Source organism: Hyperolius riggenbachi, chromosome 11 (assembly GCF_040937935.1).
Source record: "Hyperolius riggenbachi isolate aHypRig1 chromosome 11, aHypRig1.pri, whole genome shotgun sequence".
Classification (NCBI taxonomy): Eukaryota; Metazoa; Chordata; class Amphibia; order Anura; family Hyperoliidae; genus Hyperolius; species Hyperolius riggenbachi.
Window position 1 is genome coordinate 135,285,366 of NC_090656.1, and position 19,049 is coordinate 135,304,414.

Sequence of the window (19,049 nt, forward strand, 5' to 3'; positions counted from 1 at the left end):
GGGGCTTTTCACAAGTGTGCTAACTGTTAGCACGCTTTTGTGAATCAAGCCAGTTATCTAATTAATTCTGTTTGTCCTCCAAGAGAGGTAAGACATATTACCTTTTAAATACATGCTATAGTTGATGTTGCAACAGAGGCGTAGCTAGGGTTTTCAGCACCCGGGGACAAAGACCATTTTTGCATCCCCCTCTCCACAAAATGGATATGGTCATGCATTAGAATGTGGTCATGGGTGGAGCCAAATGTACAAATGCTGTTTAGATAGCCAGATGGACCCCCTTCCACCCTATAGACAACCAGATGTGCCCCTTCCACTGTTCAGATAGCAAGATGTGCCCCCTTTTCTTCCTATAGATAGCCAGCTTTGCCCCCCTTTTCCCATTGTAGATGACCAGCTGTGCTCCCTTACATAGCCAGATGTGGTCCCCCTTCTTTTTCTGTTAATGCTTTTCTACACTCCTCCGCTGAGAGTGCAAGAGAGGCGGGGGCACTTTGGGCAGCCAGTGAGCTGACTCTCCCCAATGTAGGAGTGCAGTGGATGCGCTGAGCACCCTGACAGTGCTGCGCCCGGGGACATAGGTACCTCCTTGCCCATCCATAGCTATGCCTCTGTGTTGCAACAGTATATACCCAGGGGCCAGGGCGCCTCCACCAGTGTAGTTTAGTACAATATTGTGATAATTAAAGGCATTTTATTGACAAGGTTTGAAAATATCACTTAAGGAGAAAACTCGGGAGAAAAAGTGAATTGCATATGGACATACGTGTCTTTAAAAAGTACACTCACACTAAATATGCCTTCTAGCCATCCTACTAACCTCAGACGCCTCTTAGACCTGCTTCTCCACCCTGTCATCCCTTGTTTACACTCAGGCTCTTCCTGTTCAGTAAGCCAGCACCTATTCAGTGAGGACACCTTGGGCAAGACTCCCTAACACTGCTACTGCCTATAGAGCGTGCCCTGGTGGCTGCAGCTCTGGCGCTTTGAGACCACCAGGAGAAAAGCGCAATATAAGTCTTCTGTGTCTTGTCATGGGTGCTGGGGGCCTACCCAGAATAGGTGAATTGGATGTTAGCTTTGGTTACCATGTAATAGCCTGCAATGTTAGATTTCTGTTACATGTAAATCAGGGAGAGGAAAGATTTTACAATGGGCAAACACTGACTAAATAATATATAAATGAATATTGTAAAAAATAAGCACTTTCATTAGTTACGTTAATTTCACTACATTTCCTCTTTAGGCTCCAGATACCTTTAAGTGCAGTGGGAGAGGGTTTATTTGGTGTATTAGGGGGCTGTAAATGAATACATTTAAAAATGCATGCTTACGCATGGCATGCATATTGCTGTCAGTAAGGTGATCTATACTATTCAGAAACCAGCTTTCATTAGTTTAAGGCAGGGGTCACACTTACCGGTTTTCGTACGCGTTTTCTGCACAGAAAAACTGACTTCAACTGAGAACTCATATTAATCAATAAGCAAGGTCACACTTTATTGCAGATTTCACATGCAGAAAAAAAACTGACATCTTGCGCAATTTGTCAGTTTTCTCTATAAATTACATTAGCTGCAGTTTTCTGCAAAGTGTAGAAAACTGAAAGACAAGTGTGACCCCTGCCTAATACAATGAATGCAGCATTATGCTAGCAATTAAAGATTACTGCATATAATGGCATTGTGCATTGTAACTTGTAGCAGTGCAATCCTGCATACCACGCCTATGAGCCGTAATAAAGGTTGAAGTCCAGCGGTACCTCCCTACTGCATGCAGGCTATAAATCATCTTACAATATTCAAATGTCATTTCCTCAAAGGCTCCAGAGCGTAGATGTGATTAACTCTGGTTGTGAAACTGAAAATTGACAGCTTTACCATTATATGTACCTGTTGTTAATACTGCCTTTTTTCCTATCCAGGGTTGTGTCTCGCTGTGTGCTGTGCTGAAGAAGCGTATATTGTTAAATCTTAATAAAAGCCAGAATACTGGGCAAAAGGAAACCCCTTCTTGTCACTGACTTGCATGGAAAAATAAAGATAGGTGTAGATTGGGAGTCACTTGTGGGATTAAGACTTCAAGCACACTAGATAGTTCATTCAGGGCTCCCTCTGCCAAGAATCTAGCTTGTGTATGGTGCTCTTGATGCATTGCCAAGAGAAATGGAGTGCCAAATCTTCTCAGCTGAATGCACAGCTACGCTCTGAAAACATTGTTCTCACTGGCAGTAGAATGTGTCACTAGCCTGCAGGCTAGTGCTGCATCTGTACAGCACTCATCCTTAAACTGTTGCCTGAGGAATCTGGTCCCGATGCCTGCAAGCGTCAGTAATTGTGCATGTGTGCGCAGCCTTAGTGACAACTAAGAAGCAAAAAAGCTTTTTAGCAGTCCTCACTATGATCGATTGAAACAATCCACTCCAGGTTTGCTGAATCACACAAGGGGCTTGATTCACTAAGACAAATAGCATGCCTTACCAAAGTTAGCACGCCTTATCAAAGTTTACATGCCTTATCAGAGTAGCATAGCAAACGCTACAAACCTGCAAGGGCTCAGGGCAGGAAGAGTGGAGCTCTTGTCATTGCCAATTAGCAGGCATAAGTTCGCTATGCTACTCGGGAAAGGCGTGTTCACTTTGATAAGGCGTGCTATTTGTCTTAGTGAATCAAGCTCATGCTGTTCATAGTTCTCCAGTGGAAGCAAGTCAGGTCTTAAAGGATACCCAGCCGAAGAAGTGTGTTCAATTGGAGACTGCTACAATATGTGGGTATGAGTTCTGACGCTTACCGATTCTTCAAATCACTCCTGTTCTGCTTTGTTCTGATTCAAAAGGCCCCGTTAGTCGCCACCACTTGGCCAAGTCATCGACCTTTAGCCTGGACATACTAGGCTGTGTATGCGCCGTATGTCTCATCTGCCCCCTTGTACTATGATCTGGATGAGAGCATGCGTTGGGAATGCATGAGCTAGGGGGCACCACAAGAGCAGCTGATTGGGAACACTGGGCATGTGCAGCAGCCTAGTATATCCGAGTTAAAGGTCGTCAACTTGGCCAAGTCACGCATGCTAACAGAGCCTTTTGCAGCAGGACAGAGCAGCATGGTAGTGATTGGGAGTAGTGGTAAGCCTCAGAACACATGTCCACATGCTGCAGCAGCCTCCAGCTTAACAGGATTCTTTGTCTCAGGTATCCTTTAAGCCTCTAAAAAAGAAAAGCAATCAATTGCCTTATTTATTGATGCTAAGTGCCGTAGTGGATAGCACTCTTGCCTTGCAGCCCCAGGTCCTCGGTTTGAATCGCAGCCTGGACACTATCTGCATGGAGTTTGTATGTTCTCCATGTGTCTGCATGGGTTTCCTCTGGTGTTCTGGTTTCCTTCCACACCCAAAAAGCATACAAATAAGTTAAATGACTTTTCCCTAAATACTGGACCTAGACTATGATGGACATATGACTATGGTAGGGATATGATTGTAAGCCCCTCTGTTAGTTAGTCCTTGTACAGTGCTGTGGAAGATATCAGTGCTATATAAATACTAAATAATAATAATGATTACAGCAGGCTCCTCCCTCCCAGCACCAGATATTTATGTAAGGAGGAGACCCTGTACAGTACATGGACATGTCAGTCATAATCTCTGTGTGCACATTATAGTTTAACGTAACACTTGGTCATGTGACCACTGCTTTTACAGAGATGGTCAATGAGACGATAAGTATTCTGCCTTACATGCAAATATAATGCTATTTGTATGTAGCTTGGATTTGGGCAAATAAAATGTAATTACTGTAGATTCGGACTGGCCCATTTCCAAGCTGCATACAATTTGCACTGAAGGGAATTTCAAATGAATTAAAACTTAAAAATTCAATAATTTGGAGGATAAAGCACTTTTTGCAAAATATCTAAAGGCTGGAACCCACTAGAGCATTTTTTTTAGCATTTAGAGAGCGCTTTAAATCGCTAGCGATTTCTCTAAACACTCTGCCAATGTAAATGGATGGGACAGATTCCACTAGAGCGATTGCGATTAGGGAAATCTCACAGGACATGAAGCATTTTGGGGGTGTTTCCATTCGAATGAATTGTATAGAAGCAGGGAAATCACTCCCAAAATCGATTGCAAAGCGCTATCACAAAACACTAGCGATTGTGATAGCACTTGGGTCCCAGGCCTAACTTCTACTTGTTGCCTTCAAGGTCCTTCCCATTCCTGTTCAGCACTGTTTTAATATTCAACTGCCCGGTCAAATCCTCTTGGCCGGAAGCAAGTGTGGCTTTCACAAGCGCACACACACTGGGCATGCGCAAAAAGTTCACCGCCTTGAATAAGAGCATTTGAACTATTCACATGTGAGGTCCAAACTGTAAGATGTGCATAAGTGCTTCCTTTCACTGGGCAATGGTGGCCTGGAACTCACACATGACTAGTTCAAATGCTCTTATTCAAGGCCTCACGATGTACTTTCACATCGCTGTCAATAAGAAAAAAAGGCAGAACGGGGAACAGAATGGGCCCTGAAGGCAAAACAGCAGCAAGAGCTTTTTCATCATGTTCTTTATCCCACATACTTAATTTTAAAGTTTAATTCAGTTAAGGTTTGCTTTAAATTTGCATGCAAATTGTAATTAGTAGCATCTCATTGACAATCTCTCTGCTTAAAGGACAACCAAGGTGACATGTGACATGATGAGATAGACATGTGTATGTACAGTGCCAACCCACAAATAACTAGGCTGTGTTCCGTTTTTTTCTTTCTCTGCCTGAAAAAGTTAAACATCAGGTATGCAAGTGACAGTTTCTGTCCGGGTTGGGACCGGATGAGACTGAGTCAGACTATAGCATAACTCTTAAAGAGACTCTGAAGCGAGAATAAATCTCGCTTCAGAGCTCATAGTTAGCAGGGGCATGGGCAAAACGCCGCTATCGCGCGGCTAAACGGGGGTCCCTTACCCCCCGAAATCCCCTCCGTGCAGCCGGGGATCTCTTCCGGATTAAGGCAGGGCTAACCGCCGCAGCCCTGCCCCACGCGCATCTGTCAGCGCGTATCTCCGCCTCTCCCCTGCAACTCTCAGTCTTCCTTCGCTGAGAGGGGCGGGGGAGAGGCGGCGATGCGCTGCTGATAGACGCGACTAGAGGCAGGGCTGCAGCCGTTAGCCCTGCCTCTAGGAGCAGCAAAATCTACGACCAATTTGGTAGTTGATTTTGCAAGGGGGGGGGGGGGGGGTTTGCAAGTTGGGGGTGAAGGGACCCCCGTTTAGCCGCGGGATAGCGGCGTTTTAGCAGGGGCACACGTGCCCCTGCTAACTATGAGCTCTGAAGCGAGAATTATTCTCGCTTCAGTGTCTCTTTAAGGTAGCCATACACTGGTCGCTTTGCCATCAGATTCGACCAACAGATAGATCCCTCTCTGATCGAATCTGATCAGAGAGGGATCGTATGGCTGCCTTTACTGCAAACAGATTGTGAACCGATTTCAGCCTGAAACCGTTCACAATCTGTGGTGGTGGTGGTGCTGCCGCCGCTCCCCCCGTCCGCATGCCTGCATTCATTACCTGCGCGACTCCAGTCCCCAGGTCTCCGCTGTCTTCTCCGCTCTGGTCTGGTCTCCGAGTCCGGCATGCTTCACTTCTTCCTGCCCGCAGGAAGTTTAAACAGTAGAGCGCCCTCTACTGTTTAAACTTCCTGCCAGGCTAGAAGAAGTGAAGCATGCCGGACCCAGAGACCAGACCAGCGCGGAGACGGATCAGCGATGACCGGGGTGAGTCGCGCCGGCGGAGCAGGTAATGTATTGCCACTCTATTGCGTCGGTCGTCAGGGCACTCGAACGCCGCTAGCGACGCGCTCCCTACCCGCGGGTGATCAATGGTAACTTCCCACACGGAGTGATCGACGGGATCGATCTATTTCGAGACAAAATAGATCGAAATTTAGCGTGTAGCGTGAACGATGTGACAGCAGATTCGATCCCAGTGATCGAATCTGCTGTCGATCGGCGGGGAATCAGCCTAGTGTATGGCCAGCTTTACTGATAAGTAATTACAGCCATAAATCACTTTCCTGTCAGTAAATGGCTTCTAAGAGCGGGAAAGAAAAAAAAGGGTCAATAATTCATAGATTTGAGCTCTGACATAAATCAATGAAGCAGAGACAACAAAACAGTAAAAACTTAAAACCTAGATTTAAATTTAAAATAAAACAGTGGGATATCTAAAAAAGTCATTTTTAAGAAAGGAAGGATAGATACAATTGTTTTTTTACTTTCAGTTTACTTTCACCTTGGATGTCCTTTAAGGCGGGGAACACACTTACAGGGAGTTTTCCCCCACAATTCCAATTCACAGGTCTCTGTCATTGTGTGCAATTTCCACCTGCGATTTTTCACATTTGTGCTGCAATTTTGCAGATGTGGTGGAATAATTATAACTGAGAAGGTATTGTGCAGAAAAAAGCAGAAAGCTGTGTAATTTAAAAATACTCAGAAAAGGCTAACAAACGGTAACAACGTGTTTCCCAAGCAAGGCCATTGACTTCAATGGCCAGTGCAGCCAATACCAGCAAGTGGGTCCCGTGCCTAAGACTACCAAATTGTGATATTGAAGTCATTTTTATGAATTAAACCCATCCGTACTTATACAGGTGGTATATGCTATGCTATTTCTTTTTTTTCTTTTTGTTCCCCAGAACACAAAAGGATGTTAAGAAATGTATGGGTTCAAGCTGAATTCAATTAATTTAAGGTGCTGTCAGAGAAATTGCTTGGTCTGATCAAATTGAATTTTTCCCATTTAAGCGGGAAGGTTATTTTTACACAAGTCTAGTTTTTCATTTTAAAATGATTAAATAGTCACACAGTAAGCACAATATTGCATGTACAGGACTAGGAAGTATAGTATCCTCAATATCTGACACCATACACAGTTGTACATTACATATAAATGATGTATGTACCACTCTATTTTAGGTGCAAGCTCCTCCGGTCTGATGGGAAATACAGCAAGATGGCCACCCACTTGGAGACATTCATGCAGGTGGCCATCTTGCCGCGAGGTGGGGGGGGGGGGGGAGAAAGGGGCTGTGACCTAAAACAGAAGAGCACACACATTATTTATATGTGATGTACAGTTGTCTGCTGCTGTATTTTATTCTCATATTTTGTGTGCCATTATAATGCCAATTCCGTACAGGATTTGATTAACATATGCAAATGCCTGTAATTCTCAGCTTTCCACCAATGAACATAATCCAAGGTTATGGTAATAGTCAAAGTGACACATTAGAATCAATTTCTTTTCCTGTTAAATTGTTATAATTGTAAAATGTATTCTTGTGTTGATCCTGACTAAGTTTACGGAATATTGTATCAAAGTTGCTTCTTTATCCTGTAAAGTAATAGATGCTGAAGCTATTCAATATAGTCTATATAAGTGCCCTCTTATTTCAGAAGTAGTGCAAAGTGCAGCAGTGATGAGCCAAGATCAGAATGGCGCAGTGATATGTGATTTCTGATTGGCTGCTGCTATAGGTTACTTCACTGCACACCCTGCTCTTTGGCTTCTAAAAGGGCAGTAAATGCATAGCAGTTTGAGCTGTGTGCACATGTCACTGTACCAGCATATTATTTTAGACACCTATACACAAAAAAAAGTTTAATTCAACTGGCTGTGGTAAATTTACATTATATCATTTCATTCATTAAGAAGGTGTAGGAATTAAGATCTTAATAGAGTACATTTCATACAGTGCTACAAGGTAGAGCATGAATGTATTGCCAATGTTCTTTTCTTTATCCTCGCCAATAAAAGTTTCTGTAATTGTTAGTGACCCTAGGCTCACGTTATTTGGTCAGCTAATTGGCAATTTAGTTCATTTAGACTCCAGTGTTACATTTCTGTGCCTTGCTAGTGTACACCCAGCCCAGCCTCGTGCTCAGGCTACAAAGTTCAAAGTGAACTGTTTTTCTCTCCACACACATATATTCATAGGTAACCTTTAAGTCAGATGTTCCTCGCTGCACATTCCAAACTAGAGCAACCTACGCAATGTGACTTATGACACCATCATCTAACTGCGGCCCCCACTGACACCAGAACTCTCATGACCATTTTACCCAGTTTCGCCATGTTTGAATATCTGCCACAGTGTTATGTTTATTTTTGGTATAAGTGCTTTTGCTTTATGTTACTATTTATGCACTTTACTCATCTATTATACTCATACGCTTTCTTCAGTGCTTTACAGTGAATATTAAACCATTCATATCTGTCACTTGTCCCAGAGGGAACTTATCTTTAACATCTCTGCTACAGTCATATGTACGCACCCAAAGTTGCGACAGTTTACATCAAGCAAATTATCACACGTATTTTGTCACTTGTTACATATCTTTAACTGTAGGAAGAAACCATAATATGAACAAGAAACCTACACAACATTCGGGGACCACACTTTATGTAGGAAGTGTCTTAGTTGGAAATGAACCTAGGATCTCAGTGCTGCAAGAAAGCGTCTTTTATTTTGCTCTAATATTCTAAAGTAACTTCTTTGTTTCTTTTCTTACTCAGTGATTGCTTTACTGTCTTGTAACTTTACTCAGTAAGTCAATTTATTTATAAAGCTATCTATAAAAAAAAAAAAAGAAAAGTATGAACAAAGTATAAGATTAATATTAAATAAGAGTGAAGAAGTAATACAGCACCCTCTTCCCTTAAACATTATAACTTTCCTTACTGCTGCTATAGATATGATATATCTTGACTCACCAACGTGTCCTTAATTCAGGAGGGTGCTTCTGTCACCTCAGCTAGCCAGAAGAGAAATGGGAGCTTGAATAAGAGCCTTCTATCTTTTTGACCGCCTTAGGGAGGGGGTGTGCAGCCCTGCCCTGCGGCAAGGGGTTAACCATTAACCCTGGCTGTAAATGTTTGATAAACCCTAGAGCAGAAGTCACCAGCATAGTGACAAGTCTGGTGGATGTGCTAAAAGAAAAGGGTGTGGAGGTTACAAGGTGTGTCTGTCAAGGAGTCCAGAGCCTGGGTTTCTACAATCTGGTGTCATACAACCAAAATGTAAAAAAGAACAAAAAAAAACCCCAAAGCGTATATATGGTCATATCAGTACATACAACATGTGCCAAGTCTTCTACTACAGAGCTGTATGAAATTCATGGTAGACAAATCCAAATTCTTTACAGGTTTATGTTTGGGACGTTATATATATATACACACCTCTCACATTTTTGTAAATATTGTATTATATCTTTTCATGGGATAACACTGAAGACACTTTGATGGAATGTAAAGTAGTCAGTGTACAGCGTCAGCTTGTATACATTTGTGTAAATTTGCTATTCCATCAGAATAACTCAACACACCGCCTTTAATGTCTAAATCACTGGCAACAAAATGGAGTACACTCCTATGTGAAGAATGTCAAAATTGTGCCCAAAGTGGTAATATTTTGTGTGTCCACCATTAGTTTCCAGTATTGCCTTAACTCTCTTGGGCAATGGCGTTCACTAGAGCTTCACAGGTTGACATCGGTATCCTCTTCCACTCCTCCATGACCACATCATAAAGCTGGTGGATGTTAGAGATCTTGCGCTCCTCCACCTTCCATTTGAGGATGCCCCACAGATGCTCAATAGGGTTTAGGTCTAGCACCTTTACCCTGAATTTCTTTAGCAAGGCAGTAGTTGTCTTGGAGGTGTGAGGGGTCATTGTCATGTTAGAATACTGCCCTGCGGACCAGTTTCCAAAGGGAGGTGATCATGCTCTGCCTCAGTATGTCACAGTACATGTTGACATTCATTGTTCCCTCAATAAACTTTAGCTCCCCAATGTCAGCAGCACTTTTGCAGCCCCCATCCTTGACACTACCACCAGCATGCTGGACTGTAGGCAAGACACACTTGTCTTTGTACTCCTCACCTACTTGCTGCCACGAACGCTTAACACCATCTGAACCAAATAAGTTTATCTTGGACTCATCAGACCACAGGACATGTTTGCAGTAACCCATAACCTTAGTCTGCTTGTCTTCAGAAAACTGCAGGCTTTCTTGTACATCATCTTCAGAAGAGGCTTCCTTCTGGGATGATAGCCATGCAGACCAATTTTATGCAGTGTGCAGGATATGGGCTGAACACTGACAGGCTTTCCCCGCTCCCCCCCCCCCCCTCCCTCCTCCTCATCCTCTGCAGCAATACAGCCAGAGCTCATACATATATTTGCAAAAGACACCCTCTGGATATGATGTTGATAACATGCATTCATCTTCTTTGGTCCACCATGGCAAGGCCTGTTCTGAGTGGAACCTGCCCCCTTAAACCATGCTGCAGCTCAGTTTCAACATGTTGGCACTCTTCTTATAGACTAGGTCATCTTTATGTATAGCAAAAAAATATTTAAGATCCTCCGAAACTTCTTTGTCATGAGGTGCCATGTTGAACTTCCAGTGACCAATATGAGAAAGTGTGAGAGTGAGAACACCAAATTTAACACACCTGCTCCTCATTCACACCGTGCTACAACCACCAAACGTAACCAGCGGGAGCCTGGGATCCAAGTAACTCAGTTCAGACAGCAAGCAAAAGGGATGTCCCGCTACACCGTTGGTAGGGTAAAAAGGTTTTTCCAAATTTTTTTTAACACATCAGCGAATACACAGAAAAAAGCTCACGCGTATCGGAGCTCAGTATGGCTCCTTAATCATAGCTTACATGCAACAACTACGGTAAGTACAGGTTTAAATAGTCAAGTGCCCACCCAGAATGGACGTGGCTACTTATCTTAAAGAGAACCTGAACTGAAAATAAAAAGTCAAAATAACTAAAACACAGGTCATACTTACCTCCCGCGTAGTCTACTTCTCAATCTCTTTCTCCTCTCCTGTGTCCCACTTGTCCACTGTGATCAATGGAATTCTCCGTTCTCCATTTAAATGGCCATTATCCCATAACAGCTTCCTGGTCAGCACACTGTTAAACTGTAATATCACCCACTTGAGCCATAGGGAAACATGGACATTACCTTGCACATTCAGTTGTAACTGACAGCTGCTTATATATACCAGGCAGCAACTGGTGTATTTCAGTTCTAACAGAATATTGTCAGAACTGGAAGGGATGGGGGTGTGACTTGCCTGCTGCTGGATGAGGACGCACGCTCCTTGAGCTCCTAGGCCTCGCTCCGCTCCCGCTGTCTTATCCTACCCGGTTTAGCTCTCAAGCACCACATGTCAAGGGGGAAGAAGAAGGGGAAAGATCCGGACGTTCCAAAAGCTACTAGATCACAGATCAAGTAATTCCTGCGGCCCCTCAAGAAGCGGCTTACAGAGACCCGCACTTCCAATATGGCGTCCCAGACCTTCGCCCAAGCCTCAAGTAGAGAAGGCCCCACAATCTCCCGCTTAACAATCTCCACCGCAAGTAGCTACTACTGTGGGTGCTTCCAGCTCACCACGCTCCGTCACGAGTGACTACGTGGAAGTGGAACTTCACGACTACATCCGTACCTTACCTACAAGAGATGGTCTTGAAAAGTGCGTCACGCGGATTGAAGCGGCCTACTGCCGTGAAATGTCTGATCTCCGACAAGACTTCCAAGCAATTAGTAATCGTCTGGAGGACGTGGAACAAACTCAAGAGGACCTACAGGCTAAGGTTGAGGCCCAACCAATGCAAATAGACTCCCAAGGTAAGCGCCTCCAATCCTTTTTTCTCCAAACTGACGATTACGAAAACCGTAATCGGAGAAACAACTTGAGAGTCCGGGGCCTTCCTGAATCCATACAAGCCGCAGATCTAACATCCACCTTAACGAGCCTGTTTAACTCACTGCTAGACTCTCCTCCAGACTCCCACATAGACATTGATCGCGTACATCGCGTGCTGGCCTCCAAACGCCCCGACCAGATCACTCCCCGGGATGTCGTTTGCCGCATCCACTTTTTTACACTTAAAGAAGACATCCTCAAAGCTGCTCGAGCCAAAGAGGACATGACTTTAATGGCACCAAACTAATCATATTACCAGATCTCTCCAGAGCCACCTTGCTGATGCGCAAAGCCCTCGGCCCGCTCCTCTCCATGCTTCACGCCAGATTCTTTATCGCAGGGGATAACTGTTTCGCCTGGTAATAACTCATGATGGGGAAACAGTCTCTGTCTCTTCACCTGAGGACTTACCCGATGTGCTTTCAACCCTAGAATTACCCTCAGTATCCCTTGGAGAATGGCCCTTCCCTACATCTGACACCGGCCTGCTTTACCACATCGAGAAAAATGGCGCTCTCAAAGACGATGCAACTAACCAACTAACACTTGAGGAACTTTCCCATTATTTTTCATATTGCACTTTAGAGAGTCCTGCCACCTACCTATTTGGGCTTCAGTTGGTTGATTTTTGAGGCCACTGCACTAGAGCATATCTCCTCCTATGTTTCTTGTTACCTCTTTTTTGATCTATTTTTCCTTCAGGATAATGTTGTTTTTATCTGTTCTCCTCTTTCTTTTTCCCTTCCCCTATTCAGTTATCTATATTAAATGTTACACGATATCTGCTCGTGATGTGTGCTATACATGGTATATAGTATATAATACATGGTACATAGTATATGGTGTACACATAGTATATAGTATGCTATACTCAGTATAATGGGGTTTAAAACTCTAGCATTCATATTTCTCGAGAACTATATTTTCTCTTCCTGTTTAGAAGTTACCGGGTTATACATGTTTATCTTATATTTAGAATATCGGTTTGTGGAGCAAGCATGGACCCCTCTTGGTCCCCTCACAGGTATGGGTATCCATGCTCCCCCGCACATCACTAGCCAGGACATTTTGTCTTGGTTAGGTTTCTCTTTTTGTGCCTTTGAAGGATTGATTGAACTCCCTTGTTCAACTCCTTTCCTTACCTGGACAGTTTTCTGTCTAATATTTCTATCCACTCACTTTCCTTGTTATTTTTCTCTCTTATACCTTTCTTCCCTGCTCTGTTCTTTTTCTTTTCCTGATACTCTCTGTCTGACCTGATACACACAGATCAATCTGGCTTTGTCCCACATAGGGAGGCCAGAGATAACGTATTAAAAACAGTAACTCTGATTGAACATGATCAAAGACCAGGTGTTGTCTCATGTCTATTGACGCAGAGAAGGTGTTCGACAGGGTCCATTGGCAATTTTTAGAACTCACCCTGCAGATGCTGGGACTTGGTCCTCTCATGCTCCAAAGAATCATGGCACTATCCTTTTCTGCTAGGGTGAGGGTCAATGGGATCCTGTCGGGTGCCTTCTCCATTAGCAACGGCCCCAGACAGGGCTGTCCTCCATCACTGCTTCTATACATACTAACTATGGAACATTTTACTGTGGACATAAGACAAAATCTTTCCATACATGGCCTACAAATTGGCCTACACCATTACAAGACTGCATTATATGCAGATGATCTTCTACTCTTCATAACTGCACCTCAAATATCCATCCCTAATATACCACAAGAAGCCACTCCATTTGGGGATCTTAGCAATTTCAAAATGAACCTGTCCAAAACAGAAATGCTCAATATATCCCTCTCCCCTCATACTGTCCTACAGCTCCAAAAGTCTTTCCCGTTTAAATGGAATAACCATCATATTCGATATCTGGGCATCAATGTGCCCTCTGACCTTCGGGACATTTATCAATCAAACTATCTTCCCTTATTGCAATCTATTACCTCTGAGCTCCAAAAACCCTCCTATATTTGGCCATCCTGGATGGGCAGAATCAATACCCTAAAGATGGACATCCTTCCTAAATTCTTGTACCCATTTCAAGCTATTCCACTATATATCCCCAAAGCCTTTTTTAGTCAAATCTCTGTTCATTAGATACATACAGTGGTTTGCAAAAGTATTCAGCCCCTTGAAGTTTTCCACATTTTGTCATATTACTGCCACAAACATGAATCAATTTTATTGGAATTCCACATGAAAGACCAATACAAAGTGGTGTACACGTGAGAAGTGGAACGAAAATCATACATGATTCCAAACATTTTTTTTTACAAATAAATAACTGCAAAGTGGGGTGTGCATAATTATTCAGCTCCCTTTGGTCTGAGTGCAGTCAATTGCCCATAGACATTGCCTGATGAGTGCTAATGACTAAATAGAGTTCACCTGTGTGTAATCTAATGTCAGTACAAATACAGCTGCTCTGTGACGGCCTCAGAGGTTGTCTAAGAGAATATTGGGAGCAACAACACCATGAAGTTCAAAGAACACACCAGACAGGTCAGGGATAAAGTAATTGAGAAATTTAAAGCAGGCTTAGGCTACAAAAAGATTTCCAAAGCCTTGAACATCCCATGGAGCACTGTTCAAGCGATCATTTAGAAATGGAAGGCATATGGCACAACTGTAAACCTACCAAGACAAGGCCGTCCACCTAAACTCACAGGCCGAACAAGGAGAGCGCAGATCAGAAATGCAGTCCAGAGGCCCATGGTGACTATGGACGTGCTGCAGAGATCTACAGCTCAGATGGGGGAATCTGTCCATAGGACAACTATTAGTCGTGCACTGCACAAAGTTGGCCTTTATGGAAGAGTGGCTATAAGAAAGCCATTGTTAACAGAAAAGCATTAGAAGTCCCATTTGCAGTTTGCCACAAGCCATGTGGCGGACACAGCAATCATGTGGAAGAAGGTGCTCTGGTCAGATGAGACCAAAATTGAACTTTTTGGCCAAAATGCAAAACACTATGTGTGGCAGAAAACTAACACTGCACATTACTCTGAACACACCATCTCGACTGTCAAATGTGGTGGCAGCATCATGCTCTGGGGGTGCTTCTCTTCAGCAGGAACAGGGAATCTGGTCAGAGTTGATGGAAAGATGGATGGAGCCAAATACAGGGCAATCTTGGAAGAAAACCTCTTGGAGTCTGCAAAAGACTTGAGACCGGGGCAGAGGTTCACCTTCCAGCAGGACAACGACCCTAAACATAAAGCCAGGGCGACAATGGAATGGTTTAAAACAAAACATATCTATGTGTTAGAATGGCCCAGTCAAAGTCCAGATCTAAATCCAATCGAGAATCTGTGGCAAGATCTGAAAACTGCTGTTCACAAATGCTGTCCATCTAATCTGACTGAGCTGGAGCTGTTTTGCAAAGAAGAATGGGCAAGGATTTCAGTCTGTAGATGTGAAAAGCTGGTAATGACATACCCTAAAAGACCGGCAGCTGTAATTGCAGCAAAAGGTGGTTCTACAAAGTATTGACTCGGGGCTGAATAATTACGCACACCCCACTTTGCAGTTTTGTTTTTTTAAAATGTTTGAAATCATGTATGATTTTCGTTCCACTTCTCACATGTACACCACTTTGTATTGGTCTTTCACATGGAATTCCAATAAAATTGATTCATGATTGTGGCAGTAATATGACAAAATGTGGAAAACTTCAAGGGGGCCAAATACTTTTGCAAACCACTGTATGCTGTAATTGCAGCAAAAGGTGGATCTACAAAGTATTGACTCGGGCTGAATAATTACGCACACCCCACTTTGCAGTTTTTTCTTTTTTTAAATGTTTGGAATCATGTATGATTTTCGTTCCACTTCTCACGTGTACACCACTTTGTATTGGTCTTTCACATGGAATTCCAATTAAATTGATTCATGATTGTGGCAGTAATATGACAAAATGTGAAAAACTTCAAGGGGGCCAAATACTTTTGCAAACCACTGTATGGGGTCCCCCCCCCCTGTCTAAAATACTCCTTACTATGTAAATCCAAACTGGTTGGTGGCCTTAGCCTTCCAGACCTTGAAACATACCATAAAGCTTCTAGTTCATATAATTGACTGGTTTCATAGTCATGAAACTAAACAATGGGTTTCCTTGGAAACTTAGCTTTTGGGGCTGGATACTAGGGCTTAACCATGGACAGACCAGTCTGTCCGTAAACCTGGTAGTGAGACTCCTTTTTGGGTTAGATGTGTTATGGCTCAATGGGATTCATCGCTCTCCACTGTCTTTATATCCTTCATTCCTGGTCCTCTATCCCTTTTGTTTGACAACCTTAGCTTCCCTCTGGCGGTCCAGGCTGTGTTTTTTCTGTGCTTTAACCACCTCTAATGGCCCCAACTCAGACATGTACTTAAAAACAGAGATCTATCTGAACTATCCCAATTATTAACAAAAGAGGCTCAGTCCCAACCCCAGCACTCTTGGCTACACTATGTACAATTACGTAACTTTATCAGAAGCTTACCTATTGCCTCACAGGTTTGTAGAAAGCTCACTTACTTTGAGGAGTTATGTTCGGGCTCTCAGAGACCAGAACATGTCCTATCTCTTTTATACCAGATGCTCGTTGAGTTTCTTCCTAATCCATTCGATACCATTAGCTCCAAATGGGAACTGGACCTACATAGATCTCTGTCTGATCAGGAATGGTCGAAAGCTCTTATACGTACCCATAAGTCTTCAGTTTCTAACATTGCACAGGAAAGGAATTACAAAGTTATATCAAGATGGTATCGCACACCAGTCAAGATACTTAGCTGGTGTCCTGATATGTCAGATATATGCTGGAAATGTGGGGCAGAGTTGGGTACTTACCTACACGTGGTGGGGTTGTGTCATGATTCGTCCTCTGTGGGACCTTGCCTTCCAGTGGTATAGTGCAATGTATCTCAGTCCACTAGATCCATCTCCCGAAATAGCTCTATTATCCCTCATTCCTGGCTCTATCCGGGCTTCAAAAAGACCATTCTATGTCACCTTTTGACTGCTGTAAGATACTTAATTGCCAAATATTGGAAGGCAACTGTTAAGGTAGCCATACACTGGTCGATTTGCCATCAGATTCGACCAACTGACAGATCCCTATCTGATCGAATCTGATCAGAGAGGGATCGTATGGCTACCTTTACTGCAAACAGATTGTGAACCGATTTCAGCCTGAAACCGTTCACAATCTGTTGTGGTGGTGGTGGTGCTGCCGCCGCTCCCCCCGCCCGCATACATTACCTGCTCCGCCGGCGCGACTCCAGTCCCCAGGTCACCGCTGCTCCGTCTCCGCTCTGGTCTCCGGCCCCGGCATGCTTTACTTCTTCCTGCCCGGCAGGAAGTTTAAACAGTAGAGCGCCCTCTACTGTTTAAACTTCCTGCCGGGCCGGAGGAACTGAAGCATGCCGGAGACCAGCGCGGACACGGAGCAGCGGTGACCGGGCGTAGACGTGCCGGCGGAGCAGGTAATGTATGCGGCTCTATTGCGTCGGTCGTCGGGCACTCGAACGCCGCTAGCGACGCGCTCCCTACCCGCGGGCGATCTACGCTAATTTTCCGCACGGAGCGATCGACGGGATCGGACAAAAAGGATCGAAATTCGGCGTGTAACGCGAACAATTGGCAGCAGATTCGATCCCAGTGATCGAATCTGCTGTTGAAACGGCGGCGAATCGGGCCAGTGTATGGCCACCTTTACTCCCGGTAGGGGGTGAATTAATTAATACTATCAATGATATCATGAGGATGAAGGAACTGGTTCTAATCGCTCAAGATAAACGTGAAAAATGTATGTTTCAATGGTCTATGGATAGACTATAGAGATACGCATCTATCTACATCAAGCACTGAATGATTCTTTCTTTTTTTGTTATAATCCCTTTCTAAGACTTATGCTCATGCCAACATTTTTGTGTATGATATATATTATGGTTCATTATGTTCCCCCTGGTGTCAACCCTCTTATCCCCCTTCTCTTTCCTTTCCTGTTTTCTCTCCTCTTTCCCACTCTCCTTCTCCTCTCCCAATCTTTCTACTTCACCCTATATATAAAATGGTTTTCAAAGGGTTACCCACTGACTATACAATAGTTACTTGATGATACTATATACAGATCCCAGAGGATTCTAGGTAGAATTTCATCTCATAAGATTGTTGTATTCTCTACGCATTTTCTGTAATTTTTAGAGAACAACTGCAATATTTTTGAATGGCTGTATATTTACCTGTTACCCTTCTTTTGATAACCAATAAAATCTGATTTACGCAAGAACTGGAAGGGATCACTGTAAGAAGAAATTGGTGAGCTTCTGAGGGGAACTGACGGTGAGGTTAGTATGTAATATTTATTTGCAGAAAGTATAAAACTTTAATAACAAAGTCAAGCATGAAGTGTCAATTTAGTTGAAAAATACAGATAGCACTCTTATTCAAATACATAATATAGACATTGTTATCAGAAAATACATATATATGCATATAAATGTGTATGTAGTAAGAGCAAGGACACAGGAAGGAGCAAATAGAAAAGAAACAAAAAGAAAAAGAAAAGGAGTAAAATGGGGAGGGGGGTGGGGGGATGGAGGCTACCAGCTGGATTAGGGATTAAATTCTGACGTCATAGGTTAGACTAAAGTCCAATCTCGAATTTAAGCCCGCTGGTGTACGTGTGCCCAGCGTCCATATCCATGTAGCCTCTCGTGATACTCAATGCAGACAAGGGAGGGGCTGTGGTCGTCCTGGAGTCGGATACTTATAAGGCTGAGGCTTTGCGACAATTAAGTGACACTGGCACCTACCGGATTTTGCCGGGGGACCCCACTCCCCGTTTTCAAGCTGAACTTAAAAAATTACTAAGCCTAGGCTTTTCTTTGGGGGTATTTTCTGAGAGAGAGAGGGATTACCTCATGGTGGAAACATCTGTAGTCCCCATCTTTCACCATCTCCCGAAGGTTCATAAACCAGACGTTCCCCCAAGGGGCCGCCCTATTGTTGCGGGCATTGGCTCCTTGGTAGAACGTCTGGGACAATGGGTTGATGGTTGTCTTCAGCCCTTGGTCCATAGGCTACCAGCCTTTCTACGCGACACAACACATCTTTTGAACACCCTGGAACCTTTGGAGTGGGGTCACCATCTTACATGGGTCACCATGGATGTAACCTCACTCTATTCTTCAATTCCCCGTGACCTTGCCCTCAGGGCTTTGGGGTTTTCATATCCATAAATATGGCTCTTTTTCTGTGGCAACCAGGGACTTC

General features: G+C 43.7%; 1 protein-coding gene across 2 annotated transcripts in view; it reads left to right on the forward strand.

The window, feature by feature from the left end:
- LOC137538047 (inositol-trisphosphate 3-kinase B-like) overlaps positions 1–19,049 on the forward strand; it is a 426,334-nt gene that overhangs the window by 87,734 nt on the left and 319,551 nt on the right. The window lies entirely within an intron of this gene.